The sequence below is a fragment of the Lissotriton helveticus genome, chromosome 3_1, assembly GCF_964261635.1.
Source record: "Lissotriton helveticus chromosome 3_1, aLisHel1.1, whole genome shotgun sequence".
Classification (NCBI taxonomy): Eukaryota; Metazoa; Chordata; class Amphibia; order Caudata; family Salamandridae; genus Lissotriton; species Lissotriton helveticus.
This window is the reverse complement of record NC_136061.1, coordinates 1,267,597,659-1,267,613,462: the sequence shown is the minus strand read 5'-3', so window position 1 is coordinate 1,267,613,462 and position 15,804 is coordinate 1,267,597,659. Positions and strand designations below refer to the sequence as shown.

The window sequence follows — 15,804 nt, the reverse complement described above, 5'->3', positions numbered from 1 at the left end:
AGCAACCACTTGGTTTTGTATGACTACTCACCCCAGAATGCATTGGCAAATAAGAAACCCCATCAGGGCGGGGTTATGCTCATAAAGTCGTCACAGCTGCCTGAACTTTTGAATGCTGCCAGTGATCAAGGGCCGTCGGCCCGAAACATGTTTGGCTACTTTGTTGGCAGGGAGAGCGCGACGTGTTTGCTGCCCACAATAAACGTAGGTGAAATTCGCACCTGAGTTGGCGTTTCCTTGCAAGGCAACTTGATTCTTTTTGGGATATTATAGCGGCGAGCCTCGCCGCGGAGACGCCCCGCCACGCAACCAGTGGTGCCTGCAGTGCCGTGAAGAGTGGCGCTGCGTGGAGCTGTGAATACCAGTTGTTGCGGGACAATTCAGTAGTGGACAACGCTGCGTTCCCCTGCCACAGGACCCACTTGGGAATCAATTTGGCATATTAAGGACTGCACAGCAACCACTTGGTTTTGTATGACTACTCACCCCAGAATGCATTGGCAAATAAGAAACCCCATCAGGGCGGGGTTATGCTCATAAAGTCGTCACAGCTGCCTGAACTTTTGAATGCTGCCAGTGATCAAGGGCCGTCGGCCCGAAACATGTTTGGCTACTTTGTTGGCAGGGAGAGCGCGACGTGTTTGCTGCCCACAATAAACGTAGGTGAAATTCGCACCTGAGTTGGCGTTTCCTTGCAAGGCAACTTGATTCTTTTTGGGATATATATATATATATATATATATATATATATATATATATATATACACACAAAAAAGAGGCAGAGAACTCTGGGTAGTTCTCAAGTTTAGGTGGAAAGCAGCTCCTGTATAGAGCACTCAACACCAGCGATCTGCTCACCTCAAATGTCTGCTTTTCTATCAAAGTCTCTAAGCATAGGATGAGCACAGTGCTATCCACGCCGAGATAGAAATGGACAAAGTCCTTTGCCGTTTCTACAGCAAAGTTTTTTAAGACATTTGAAGTGAGCAGATCTAGAGTGTCGCTGGTGTTGAGAGCGCTCTATGCAGGAGCTGCTTTCCACCTAAACTTTTGAACTATCCAGAGTTCTCTGCCTCTTTATGCATTATTTATTCGTCACTCTATGCCTGAAAATGTATATGTATATATATATATATATATATATATATATATAGTATTCTATGCTTAACATGTTTATAGGTCACTACATAGTTTTTATATATGTTATATGAGTAGATGCGTATGGGTCTCCGTTTTATTTATCACAATATGCAAATATTATAACTATTTTATCTACAAGCGCTTCACTATTAAAATATTGAGGAAAGGATCAAATAAAACAAATGTGAGTTATGCAAAATACACAAATAACTTAGCTTCAAGTACAGCCACACTTAAAAGTCTGAGTTTATACAATACAACTTTAAATCTCAGTATATTTTCTCTCTTATACATATATACCCTTTCTGTGTAGTCCTATATCTATTTATTTATTACATTACTCCTACTATAGAAGAAAGAAAAATAAAATGAAAAAAAGACAATAAACTTTTACTCTCTCCTATAAAATATTCTGTCTCACCCTATACCTCTCAATATATCCTCTACCTCCATTCTCTGACTCATCCCAAACCTCATTTTACTACTATGATCTCCAAAATACCCTTTCTAGAGTCTTCCTTCCTCTATCCCTCCTTGCCAACTCCAAACCTCATTTTACTACTATGATCTCCTGAACAACCCTTTCTAAATTCTTCCCTCATGTATCCCTCCTTTGACTCATCCCAAACCTCAGCGTCCTACTATGATCCCCCTAATCCCTTTCTACAGACAATTCCCTCCCCATCTCTCCTTTTTACTCATCCCAAACCTCATCATTTATACCGACAAATCTGCAAAAAACGGTTGTGTCAGCGCTGGTGTTATCAAAACTTGATTACTGTAACTAGCTACTGGTTGGAGTAAATAAATCGGTAGTAGCTAAGCTGCAGGTACTTCAGAATTCCGCTGCCAGATTGCTTTTTGGACTAGCCAAATACTCGTCAACTAAACACTCTCTCAACACTCTGCATTGGCTACTAATGGAGAAGCGCATCAGGTTTAAAGCCTTATGCATTGCCTTTAAGGCACTACAAAATTCAGGACCCAGTTACCTGATAAAGCGCTTCAAATGACATATCCCAGCACGCACACTTCGGTCGGCGTCACTGAAGTTGGAATCGGAGCCTATTTTCTGTCTTCAAAGATTGGATGGTAAAAGCTTCATCATTATCACTACAAGATGGTGGAATAAGCTACCATTGTATTTAAAGAATGCTTCGGATCTATTGTCCTTTAGGAAGGGACTTAAGACATGGCTCTTTACTCTGTAAATCTGTCCAAGGATAGGAAATCAAGCGTTTTCAGTGTGGTCTTTGTGTCCATTCTGCAAGTGCCTAGACGCCCTCGCGTAGTAGTGTGCTATATAAAAAATAATAATCTTACTACTACTATCTCCCAAATAACACTTTCTAGACTCTTCCCTCTTCTACCCCTCCATTATGCTATTTAATCTAACCAACAGACTCATGTGTCCACTGCTTAAATTACACATATTTCCCTATACTTATCCACCACTATTCCTTTTGGGTTACGGAGTGTGGTGCTATTCGCCAAAAAGCGCTTTAACACCTCCTCTGGGATAGTAAGTGCTATATAGAGACAATTACAATTTACAGTTTGCAATTTCTGGTGGCTCCTTGCACATACATAGGCAGAACACCATGAGACCGGAGAGGAAGAAGTGTTAAAAAAAAAAGGAAAAAATGTAAACCTTTTTTAATTTGCACCCAGGATCCTATCCATCAGGACAGCCCCAACACCACTCCAATTCAGGAAGAAGTTGAAGATGCACCTCTTTAAAGAACACAGCATCACAATGCAGTAAAGGTACACTCGAGTTTGCAGAACCCAATGACCTCTCCTTTAGCTAGGTTTGCGCTATACAAATATGATGCATATACCTCCTTAAGAGCAACGGCTCATATTGCACATACTCAGACTACAGAAAATAAAGCTATTACTCTAATTACACAAATCTTTCTGATCCACAGTCTTATGTCACAGGTAGCATAACCATGCCCGGAGATGCAAGGATGTTATAGTCTCTGGCACCAGACAAAATGTTCAGGCTACACAGGATCACACAGGCTGTGGCGGAATATAGCCGACTTGGCTTTCAGGATACACACAGATACGACTAGCTGCTGTCACAAGCGCTGGCTACAGGCAGCAGAGCTGTCCCCCACTTTGCATAGGATCAGACTGCAGATGACACAATCTAAGGAATATCCTGCATGTTCACAGAACTCAAAGTCTCAGACCATAGACTACTCTGATATCCCCTTCAGCAACACTTTTTCACAAGCATAAGACCACAGAAACGTGTCCAAGGACACGGATCTGACCACGACCTATGACATGGGGTGGACAGCGGCATCTGGTTACTACATTTGTCCACTGTGTAAAATTGGGGCTCGCAAGACACTGTCAGGTGGTTTTATTCTTTCCTACACCCGGACGAGGCGTTGAATCACTTTTTCGGCGAGTAGCACGTTACTCCAGAGCCCAGAGGATTTGTGGTGAATTAGTATAGGGAGATATTAAATTAATTTGAGCGGTGGACATGTGAGTTTATATTTTAATTGCAAAAGCACCCAAAATCATGGTACATGGGTGTGGATGTTCTCTGGCCCCCCCGTTCCAACCTCTTTTAACATCTAAGTCATCTTTTCATTCTCTTTTGATGAACTCACGCTTGAGTTCAATCACATGCTGATGATATTTCAGTCTATAGTACATTTTTGACAGACCTATCCCCATGTAGAGTTTTGAAGCGGGGGTCACAGTTCAAAAATGGAATTAATTATTTGGAATATCAGTAGTCAGGCCTGGAATATCAGTAGTCAGGCCTGGAATATCCGTAGTCAGGCCTAGAATATCCGCTCAAACCTGCCGGCCTATAGCTAAACCAATTGGTTCTGTAGGGAGGTGCAATATTTCATTTTATCGGACCTTAATTATCTCCTGGTAGACCAAGGATTACCAATTAAATGGTGTGACATCTGAATAATGAATGAAAACACAACTGACGCAAAAGTGATATTTTGCACAATATATTACCAATCTTATATCGTGGAGCAACACAGAAAATTACATATCCAAAAAACACAGGACTGTTATGTAACATACAATAACACAAGTAAGTGTTCGACTAGGTGTACCAAACATGAAAAGAATAATCAAATACACAGGGTACTTAACAATTTAGCATAAAATAAACAAATAACTTAGTTGGATGTCCGTTAGAAACACATGTGTATGTTCAGGTATATATCCTCATTATTTGGATGTTAAGTATGTGAGACATTGATATGGAACACCGTTTGATCTAGGAATTCATCATTTTGGGATTTTAGTCTGAAATATCTGCTCAAACTTGCTGGCCTAAAGCTAAAAGCGGAGAAGGCTGGGAACTGGGGCCATATTTCTGCTGCCTGAAGTCCCTTTATTGACTCCCAGTGGCGGATTGCATCTGGTTCCAGACAGTTTCCTTAAGATATAAATGTTTAACCAACCCAACACTATTGCTGGTTAATGTCTTTATCAGTTGTGGTGAACTACCATCCACCCCACTTAATTCAGTTTCTTACAGTAAATTCAAACTCACCAGAGAAAGGTTCACTCGCTTTCCATTTGTGTTGGGCGAAGTGAATTTAAGGCAAACAGGGAAGTGAATGCTATGTAAGTGATGTCAGTCTCAAGTTAAACAAATCCTGCATGCTTGGGAACCAGCCACTCACGTTATTCTTATATTACCCAGTCCTCATATTATAAATAACAGAGTAACCTCTTGGTTGACATGGATCTAAGAGGTTTAGGCTTCGGAGAGCAGAAGTATCCCTCAGGTTACTCAGGGAGTCTACAGGCTAGTGTCTCAGACAGCAGTGCTAGCCCCGTGACACAAACAACGCAGCTACACAAATACACAGACCTCCCTCTCACTCTGCACAGTGACACACTTTTTCAGACGTCAAACAGCAGATCTCTCTCTCTTGACAGCTGTTGTGGACTCATGCCGCAGACTGCAGACCATTCTCGCGAGATTTCCTGTGATCAGCTCACAAACAGCACAGACATCAGTCAGGTTAGGTTACACACTCCCCCCTGCTTAGGTCTCAAACACCCTTTAGGTATCATAGACGTCCATCAGTATATGTTGGTATAACAAGGTGGAATGTATGACGTTACAACGCATACATTTACAATGCATGCCTTTACAAAGCAGTTTTTACATAGCAATGTCCATTACAACGCATTCTTATACATAGCATGCCATTACATTGCATTTTCAGACACTACCTTCACAACACATTCCATTACATTGCATTATACCTTTACAACGCATACCATTACATTGCAATTTAGGTAAGTATTGGATAGTACAGGGGTAATAATTACTATTCTAACTCCAGTGAGTGCAACAGTAGGGTAAGTGTTAGATAGTGTAGGGGTTAAAATTACTATTCTAACTCCAGTGAGTGCAACAGTAGGGTAAGTGTCGGATAGTGTAAGGGTACTATGCGTTGTAATGACTAGCGATGTAATGCCTGCGTTGTAGTGACATGCATTGTAATGAAATGCGTTGTAGTGACATGCAATGTAATGGCTGCGTTGTAATGACATGCGATGTAAAGGATGTTGCGATGTAATGACTGCTATGTAAAGGTAGTGCGATTTAATGACTGCGTTGTAAAGGTTGTTTCCCAACAAGGTGATGTCTCAGAGAGCAAAGCTCCCGCTTGAGAGCAGGCTAGGCTTCACACAGCAGAGAAACAAGCAACACACATTTTACAGGTACAGGTCCACACAGCACAGCTATTATCCAGTGTGCACAGTTATCTTACAAGCTTGTGCCTCAGACAACAGCTGGTTATACACACCTCACAGTCCAAAACTGCAGGGAGCAGAATTATCACACTCGAGAACACGTTTATACTGTGAAAAACAGGTCTATCCCTCAGGTTACATAGAGGCTTAGGTCTCAGACAGCAGAGCTATCAATCAACACATATATCTGCAAGCCCTGACAACAGACACCAGAGGTGATGTAAACTGGTTACAGAGCTCAAGGTGCAAAAGTATCTCAAGTACGTAGAAAAAAAATGTTAGATACTCACGTGACAAATTCCTGCTACCACATCAAGAGCTTCATGTTAAAAGGAGGAGAAAGGCCTACGGAAAGAGAAAGGAGACAGCACATGAGAGGATAGCAGGTCCGGGATCGCGAGCTAGAGATAATGAGAAAGATCTGAAAGAGAGAAAGAGAAATGAGAGGAGTAGGGCGAAAAAAGTTGAGTCCCTGACTCCAACCCTTGAGGGCTAGATCCTGTCAAACATCAGCCCAGGGAGTCGTACAGCCCTATCAGATTCAGGCATTTTATGATCAGGGCCCAAACAAGCCCATGTTCTTTTCAAGCATCAGCACTGAGAGTCCCAGGGGCCTGTTGCACCAGGGCCGGGCATGGGTGAGCTGGGCCCGGGCCGGGGCGCCGACACTCGGAGGGGAGGGGGGGGGGGGCAGCAGAGAGAGTTACCTGCCTGAGTGTCATTCAAGCAGCATCTCTTCCATCCGACTTGGTTTCAAGCGGGTCCTGTTAAAGACTTTGTAATCAGCCTTTAATGGACCTCAGCATAATTGTTAGCGCCCCCTCAACCCCCTGCCCTCCTCCCATGACACCGCCCCACAATAAACACCGTATTTATCTTTCCGCCCAGGGCGCTGCCCCGGTCAGTCCGAAGAAGGCTGGGCCCTGCGCAGCACGGAGTCCCAAGAGCCTGCAGCTGATTCCTAAGACTGCAGCACTCATTGGGCCATTTGCAGGTACCTGGTAGAGAGAACCCAGGCAGGAACCAGGTGCCGGTGGCGTATGCCCGCGCGCAGCCTCTCCCCGCCAGGCTCGGGTCACGAACTCCAGCGGTCGAAGGCTCCTGACAGGCTCGCGCCCGCCCTTACGCGCGTGCGATCCTCGTCACTGGCCTTGTCCAATCGGTGGACCAGTCGACGGCCACGCCGCGCGCGCCTCTCCGCGGCAACACCTGCCCGAGTCAGAGCTTCCCATTAAAGCCCAAACGGGCCTTCGGAGCCCTGATCACCGGCCCGGGGCCGCCCTCCGTCACCTCCCTGACTCGCAGCGACGGGAAGCGCACGAACCAGTCCCCGCGGCGCTGCGGACACACTGCACCGCCACTTCCTCCCTCTCCCTTCACCGTGTCGCCCCCGTCACACCCCCGCTTCCTTCCTTCTCGAAAGCACAGGCCTCTGGCTACCTCCGGACACACATGACCTGGCCGAATGCCGGCTACAAGAGTCGGAAAAAAATCCGCCCAAAACCCAACGAAAATCCAGCATCGCACCGAGCGCGCACGTTCATTCTGTGACCTCTTAATGGAGGAAGACAGTATATGACGGGTTGTTGGTGTATGTTAAGTATAATCCACTCTCTCGCTAATAGCCACAACTCTTTCGGTCAGCGTACATTTGTGTGACATTTCTCTGTTTACGAGGCGTGATGTTTTGTATGCCTCACGTGCGATACTCAGTCGCATTTTATTGTAAGCAGAACATTACGGTTCAACTTTTATATCTCCAGCCTAATTTTTATAATTGCAATTACTTAAAAACAATGACTGATTGCGCTGGGACAACTGGACAAGTCAAGATGGCATTGACGTGGTCCCATGTCCGGTGTAAACCTGCTTTCTTATTTGTGACCTATTTGCTTTGAACAAAATAAAAATATACTCTTTAATCGTGTTCTGATATTATGATTTTTGTTTTCAACATATGTAATATAGACAACTCAGCTTGTCACTTGTCAGGTATAGGTAGCAGACCCACCCTTACTATTTTCAATTTCCTCCTACATTCTGATGTCATCGTTGTATTTTTTTCATTACAAGTCCAGAACTACAAGTACCAGCATGCAAAGCGAAAAATAACAACGATTTACTTAGACATGAGAAGGAATAATTCAAGTTCTCCATTTATAGATGTGCTATTTCTGTGTATGTTCTGCACCTGTTTGTAAGTGTTTTATTCCTGAAAACTTGTACAGACCACCATTGTCAGTCTGTTGCATCACACGTGAACTTAAAAAAAATATATATCTAGTCACATTATTAATAAATAGGTTTCTTAAAATGTACTTTAGCCAACATTTTAAAATGTTTTTAAGAAGCCATGGAGGCGCTAAGGGGAAAAAAATCCTCAGCTGTATTTCAATGAATTTCGCAAACAAAGAAGTAATATGCAAGGTGCAAAATGTTTCATTGCCCATCTCACTTTCTTAAAGCATCATTTACATGCTCTCTTGAATAATGCTAAGGAAATATTGCAAATGCCTTTTTAAATAGTAACTCATTTTGTTTTATTTGCAACTCTTAAAAATAAAGGGCCAGATTTACTAAGGCTTTGCACTGGTGTGAGCATGACGCAGCGCAAAAGGTATTTTCTCAGCACAAAAAAGACTCGCTGCTCCTTTGAGATGCTTTGCATCAAAAGGGCATTGCAGTGGTGCATCAGGCCCAGGGGCAGCTCCTCCGCTGGAGTGGCGGAGCATCACCCCAGTTAAATGACCGCCAGAGATGAAAAATGTAATGGAACTGTATTAAAACAAAAATGAAACTGCAGCTGACTCTACGCTGAGCACATCAATCAAAAGAGTCCCCTGTTCGGTAAATTCCTGTGCTAGTCCACCACGGGACCTGCTGCAACTCAGTCCCACTGAAATCCAGATACAAAATGCAATGCAAAAGTGGAGACAGCACCAAGGATGAAGTCACAAATTGGTCGCTTTTTATGAAACAAGTTCTTTTATTCTTCTTAATACATTCTTGATTCAAACACTTGACAACAGCCTACGCGTTTCGTTCCTATGCAAGGAACTTCCTCAGGGCAAAAATAGATGAATAACTGGGTTCCTAAAATAGTCCCAGAGTGCTCGACATGGACATAATAGTCCCAATTTCTCAGTTTCAATTTTTTATTAACTTGTGCCCAATATCACGTTTCAGGCTATCTTATAACAGTCATTCGCCGTTCCTGCTGTCCTGCCCAGCCTGTTCAGACCTCAGGACAGCACATCCAGTTCTCTTTGCTGTCCTAAAAAATTGAAACGGAGAAATTGGGACTATTATGTCCCTGTCGAGCACTCTGGGACTATTTTAGGAACCCAGTTATTCATCTATTTTTGCCCTGAGGAAGTTCCTTGCATAGGAACGAAACGCTTTGGCTGTTGTCAAGTGTTTGTATCAAGAATGTATTAAGAAGAATAAAATAACCCGTTTCATAAAAAGCGACCAATTTGTGACTTCATCCCTGGTGCTGTCTCCACTTTTGCATTGCAATGGAACTGTATTACCATTTTATTTTTCATCATGCCGTCCTGAACCGAGTGCCAGAACGAGGTGGCCCTGCTGAGTGGCAGCAGTCGTAAGCTGCCTGTGCACTGTTTAAAGTGCACATGTCTCTTGGCCAGCCATCTTGTGATGGCCAGGCAGACATGCACACTTTAAACCTCTCAACCTAGTTGTCTTAAGACAGCTAGGTTGAGAGCACGTGCAGGTCTCCAGTGCGCTGGGGAGTTCCAAGAGCGGCCTATTCTTCCAATCACGGCACCGCTCTCATACTGGTTAACAGCATGTGAGCACCACCAGGATTGGTCAAGGGAGTTTGCTGGTGCCTGCTCTGCAGTCAACGGTCCCACAGAAGAAGAGGTCCAAGATCCTAGAACGAGGAAGACATGCAAGGTAAATGGTTTTGTTTTTATTTTATTTTTGCGCGCACCCACTTTTCCACCCCCTCCTTGTAGATGCCAGCCGCCACTGCCGTCAGCACAAACACTTAAAGGTTTTCACCCAAAGTCTGATCTACCCACATAGCCAGACTGGGTTTTGCATCAAAAACGAACACCTTCTTGAAGCAGGCATGAACAAGGAGAAATGTGTTTATTATTTTCTTTAAAAAAAAAAAAAGTATTGTATGTGCACTGCACACAACTAACGTGTGGAATCCTTTAGAGGTTTGCCTATGCATAAGAAGTTGTTTTGGAAGGGCATGACTTAAATACAAATGGTGAGCCGGACATCACAAATGTACCCCTGCTTGACAGTGTGAGGCTGTGGGTCATGCAAGGCAGCCATGTTAGAGCAGTAGCAGCAGCAGGCCAATCTCAGTAGATAAAGGGCCTCACTGTTTTTAGGTCGAGGTAATATCCGGTCTGCCGAAGGCAGAACCGGAAGTACCGAGATTTAATGTTTCTTAGTGTGGACTATTTGTTCCGCCTCTGTTTTTGCCTCTCTCCCATTGGCTGGCTTCCTAAACGGAGGCCAGCCATTGGAGGAGAGAGCTGTCCCTCCGAATAGGCTCGTCTTTTTCGGATTTGGGGGCGTACATTTTGCTGTTCTTTCGCCAGTGACGTCACCCGTCACTCAGAACAACAAAACACACGCCCCCAAATGCGAAAATTACCATGCTTTCTCCGAGGCATTTCTGCTTTGCCTCGGAGAAAGACGGTGGTGGTTTCCAGAGCTGCTCTGCTCGTCCCCCCTCCCTCCGCCCGCAGCTCTCCTTCGCCCCGCTCCCCCCCTCCCTCTGCCCGCAGCTCTCCTCTGTCCCGCTCCCCCCTGTCTCCGCCCGCAGCTCTCCTCTGTCCTGCTCCCCCCTCCCTCCGCCCGCAGCTCTCCTCCGTCCCGCTCCCCCCTCCCTCCGCAGCTCTCCTCTGTCCCGCTCCCCCCCTCCCTCTGCCCGCAGCTCTCCTCCGTCCCGCTCCCCCCCTTCCTCCGCCCGCAGCTCTCCTCCATCCCGTAGATTCTTTGCTAAAAGGGGTGAAACAGACTCGGGGTGGACTTGTTGAATATCTGTCAGTGGTTAATAGTAGGTTGTTGCGGATAAATGCTGACAATGGCAGTTGTTGACACATGGTTGAGAAGAAGGTTTTGGATAAATGGTGAATGAATGAATATGGTAAAATGAGGAGAGGCAGAGAAGAGGACGGGCGCACGACATAATTGGTGAGGATGTTCACCACTCAGAGGTAAAATGGGGAACATAAAACAAATTAAACTTATCTACTGTAGTGTAAGCAAGCAGTATCTCCACGATGTTTGTGGAGTCGGTGTGCCTCGTAGAGTATAATCACATATATTACTCTTGGGTTATAACTAGAAACTCAAAGCAATCCTCGCCCGCCTTTAAAGGGACCAATGCTGTTCATTTAGTATTTGGAGGCAGTGTACAGAAGAAGCACACCGACCGGCTCCCCGCAGACGGAATGCCAACATAGTCTGAAATAAAAGAAAGGAAGCATACATCCCCTTTCCCTTACAGCCCCCACCCTGCGGATGCAAGCATCTACGCTTAAATGAATGAATTACTGTATGTATGAAGAGCACATTCGTGAGACGGAAAGATATCTTTTTGTGTATTTAGCGCCCTCTAATGGCCAACTATATTATGTTTCTACAACTGAAGTAGATTTGGCCGTAAACTACACGCCCATTTGGAGTTTCCACAGAATTACGGCTATCTGCAGGAATTTTCTTAGGAGATTCCTGCAGTTCAGTTAGACTATGAAATGGGGAACAACACTGCAGGCCGGATTTTTCCTGAAGGCATTGTCTCAACGCTCCACCTGTGCTGTGAAAGAGGGCCGGTCACCGCCTGAGAAACAGTAGTGAGTGCAGAGTAGTGAGTGCAGAGTAGTGAGTGCGGAGTGCAGAGTAGTGAGTGCAGAGTAGTGAGTGCAGAGTGCAGAGTAGTGAGTGCAGAGTGCAGAGTGCAGAGTAGTGAGTGCAGAGTAGTGAGTGCAGAGTAGTGAGTGCAGAGTAGTGAGTGCAGAGTGCAGAGTAGTGAATGCAGAGTAGTGAGTGCAGAGTAGTGAGTGCAGAGTAGTGAGTGCAGAGTGTGAGTGCAGAGTAGTGAGTGCAGAGTAGTGAGTGCAGAGTGTGAGTGCAGAGTAGTGAGTGCAGAGTGTGAGTGCAGAGTAGTGAGTGCAGAGTGCAGAGTAGTGAGTGCAGAGTAGTGAGTGCAGAGTAGTGAGTGCAGAGTAGTGAGTGCAGAGTAGTGAGTGCAGAGTAGTGAGTGCAGAGTAGTGAGTGCAGAGTAGTGAGTGCAGAGTAGTGAGTGCAGAATGCAGAGTAGTGAGTGCAGAGTAGTGAGTGCAGAGTAGTGAGTGCAGAGTAGTGAGTGCAGAGTAGTGAGTGCAGAGTGTGAGTGCAGAATGCAGAGTAGTGAGTTCAGAGTAGTGAGTGCGGAGTGCAGAGTAGTGAGTGTGGAGTGCAGAGTAGTGAGTGCAGAGTAGTGAGTGCAGAGTAGTGAGTGCAGAGTAGTGAGTGCAGAATGCAGAGTAGTGAGTGCAGAGTAGTGAGTGCAGAGTAGTGAGTGCAGAATGCAGAGTATTGAGTGCAGAGTAGTGAGTGCAGAGTGAGTGTGCAGAGCAGTGAGTGCAGGTGCAGAGTGCTGTGTGCTGTTGAGTGCAGAGTGCTGTGTATTGGCAATGTAAATGCCAATGCCATTTATTTATGATTTAAAGAAAAAAAAAGAAACGTCATGAGCAATGCCAATAGCTCTACCTTTAATGATGCCGAGCCCATTGCATTGTAAATGCTTGTTTTTTACTCGTGCAAGGCAACACAGAAAACCTGTCTGCTGTGCTGCATTACGCAATGAATTACTGAATCTGGCCCACGGGTGTTCTGATGGCTGATATCTGTAGCTTTGTCTCTGGGGCCATACCTTCAAATACCAGCTGGCCTGTAAGAAGCTGAAGCTTTGACTAACCGGGAAAAACAGCATAAGAGCAAAGTGTAAGTAAGGACAGCTGAGGAACATGACCCTGCAGTGACACACTGCTGTCTAGCAGATTTCCAGCTAGCAGTACATTTCAGATCTGACACAAGTTCCACCAAGAAAGAGTCTGCCATAAACACCCGAAAAGTATGAGTGTTTGAAATCCCCATTCTGCAGGGATGCAGTGATTGTTTAACATGATGTGTGACACTTGGCAAGCCTTGATTCAGATTGCACAGATGTCCACCCCATCCTATTTGGTGAGGGCTCTCTGGGCCCGTCCTCTCCTAGTTGTAGGAGGACATTATGCCCTACCTCACTGAGGACAGCCCAACCTCCTTTCTTGCCTCATGTCAAGCCAAGCTTAGTTTGCAGTCACAACATGCTCTGCCACAATTGTCTGCTGCCAAGAACTATTTCCTTTTTGAAGTCATGTCCTGGTCCGTCTGTGAACAGGCTGTGTCTTTTTCTGTGTGGTGGCTTGCCCTCAGTGGAGGCCGGCACAAGTGAGAGCAGTGGGGCGGGGTGGGGTGGGGGCAGGTAAGTTGACATACGACGGAAGAGGTAAAGTTAAATACAAAAAATAAATAAAGCCACTTACCTTGCGCTCACCCCATCGCCGAGATCGATGGTTCCCAATCTTTTTAGAACCACAATCCACTTTTTAGAACAACAAATGTCTGAGACCCTCCTGCATTTAATGGCCATCAGGCAGGGCGAGTTTGGAATGTAACTAAAGCATCGCGTGGTAGATCTTTGTTATTTACAGACAGCACATGTTCCATTAAAATGGCCATTGAAATTGCACAGACATACAGTTATACTGATAAAGTTATATAGCACTCAAATGATGATGTGTGGAAATCAGGTTTCTGTGAAAATTTATCATTTATATATAACCAAGTAAGTGTCTTGATTTGCGCTGATTCTATTAAAATCTCTTTTTCCAGCACACTTCAGAATTACAAAAAAGTGCCTCATTTTTCCTTGTCTAACTGCTGAATCCATACAGTTCATCCTAAATTGTCACATAATTCACTTTAAAAACTCCACTCACTTTGCAGTCAGAGGAAGAAAAGTAAACACCAATTCCATGTTAAAAGAGTAAAGTAGCCTCACATTTAATGTCTGTCTTTGAAGCACCAGCAAATGTGACAGGCTAAACACAGAATTTAAAGACATCCTTTTTTATTGCCCTGAGTTTCGCAACACACCAAAAATCAGCTTTTTTGTGGGTCGTGGCCCACAGTTTGAGAAACACTGGTCTAGATAAAACCTCCAGACAATTGTTACAAGTTTTGAAGTCTAGTGCTTAATTTGAGCCACTAGGTGCCGGTGGGGGGCCACTGGCACTCATTTTTGGGGACCCAGCACTAGGGTGACCAGACGTGCCAGATTTCCCCGGACAGTCCCTGTTTTCAGAGGACTGTCCCGGCGTCCCAACACTTTTCCTAATTTAAGTAAATGTCCTGGTTTTTGGGACAAAGATAATGTCATTCTGAAAAATAAAATTAAACTATGCTGTCCTTTCAAGAGACCCATGTAAAGTGATATAATTTAGTATCTGTTTCTACCAGGCTGGACAGGAGGCAGGCTTTAGGCTTGCAGCAGAGGGAAGAAAGAGTGGGGAAGAGAGCAGGGAGGTTCAGGGGGGGATGTCCTGCCACAGCTGTTATATAAGGTAGCCATGCAAATGTGTGAGAAAATGTAAATATATATTTATGTGTACATATACATATGCATGTAAATATAAATGCATGTGTGTATCTATATATATATATATATGAACAAACACTCGCCAGACGCCGACAGCGTCACCGATCTAAAGTTGAAATCGGGTGAATAACGAAGAGTGGAGCCCAGGTCTGGTGCCAAATTCAAGGTGTCTTTATTCGTGCAAGTTTAAAGCTTAACAAGCCGCCATGACGCGTTTCGACTGTGTCCACAGTCTTGATCACATGATGATGATAAATAAAAATAATATGTTTATATTTACATGGTTACCCAAAAACTAGGACAGGCCAGACATAAAAGCAACATGAAAGACTGTAGACCTACTTTTATGTTTGACCTGTCCCGGTTTTTCTTTCTCAAAATCTGGTCACCCTACCCAGCACTTATTTGTCCTCAGCGGACATTTCCCGAAAGCAAGAGAAAGAAAATACACAACGGTGAAACAAGGAGGAAGAGAAAGACAGAAATACGCCTCAAAAGGAAAAATTAGGAACCTGCAAGAGTGAGATAAAGGGACAGGGAGTGTCTAGTTGTGCCCTTGAGAGGTATGGGGGGATAGAAGACCTCACAGTCTTTGCAATCGGCGTGCTGATATTTAAAAGCGCTGGCTGCAGGCCTCTTACTACAGCTTTGGGCACCAGCACTCTTTTTTTCACAAATTAAGCAGTGCAGAAGTCCATGTCTGGACAATTGGATCCAGTTCCAAAGGCCTCATCTGGAGTACTATTTCCTCTCCTGGAGGCCATAACTCCAGCCTTATCTGTAGCTTAGAGGAGCAGTCCAGTTCTGTGGGCCTCACCTGGAATATTGTGTTAAGATCTGGTTTTCTTGTCTAGACTATTGTTTCCAGCTGTGGAGGGATCACCTGGATCATTGTGTCCAGTGCTATGATCACCAAGAGCATGGGGTTAATTTCTGGAACTCTCATCTACACTATTGTTTCCAGTTTGGTCCTTTCTTCTGAAACACTGCAGAAGGAATTCCAAGACTTTAATCTTGTTGTTTTTGTCTGTCCCGCCTTGTCTGCAGCTACCTCAAAATGAATATGCCAATTATTTGTATATGTTTTTACAGGTAAAAAAATAAAAAAAGAATTGTAATGCTTCATTTATATTATAATTTTGTACATTGTTACTTGATGATTTTTCTTTATCTCACTCTAGGTCAAAAACAACAAAGCACTGAACTGCAGAAACCTTTCG

The 15,804-nt window shown here is 44.5% G+C and overlaps 1 protein-coding gene across 10 annotated transcripts in view; it reads right to left on the bottom strand.

The window, feature by feature from the left end:
• The window catches only part of FGR (FGR proto-oncogene, Src family tyrosine kinase), a 324,122-nt gene that overhangs the window by 136,622 nt on the left and 171,696 nt on the right, over positions 1-15,804 (bottom strand). For 3 of the 10 annotated variants that reach the window (XM_078681925.1, XM_078681918.1, XM_078681919.1), the window contains one exon: positions 6,198-6,252. The exons of 4 other annotated variants lie outside the window; for them this stretch is intronic. The gene's annotated coding sequence lies outside the window, so the exon portion shown is untranslated. Of the gene's footprint in view, positions 1-6,197; positions 6,253-6,774; positions 6,796-6,905; positions 7,268-15,804 lie in introns of those variants that run through there. 3 more of the 10 variants (XM_078681917.1, XM_078681923.1, XM_078681921.1) reach the window with 3 other exon arrangements.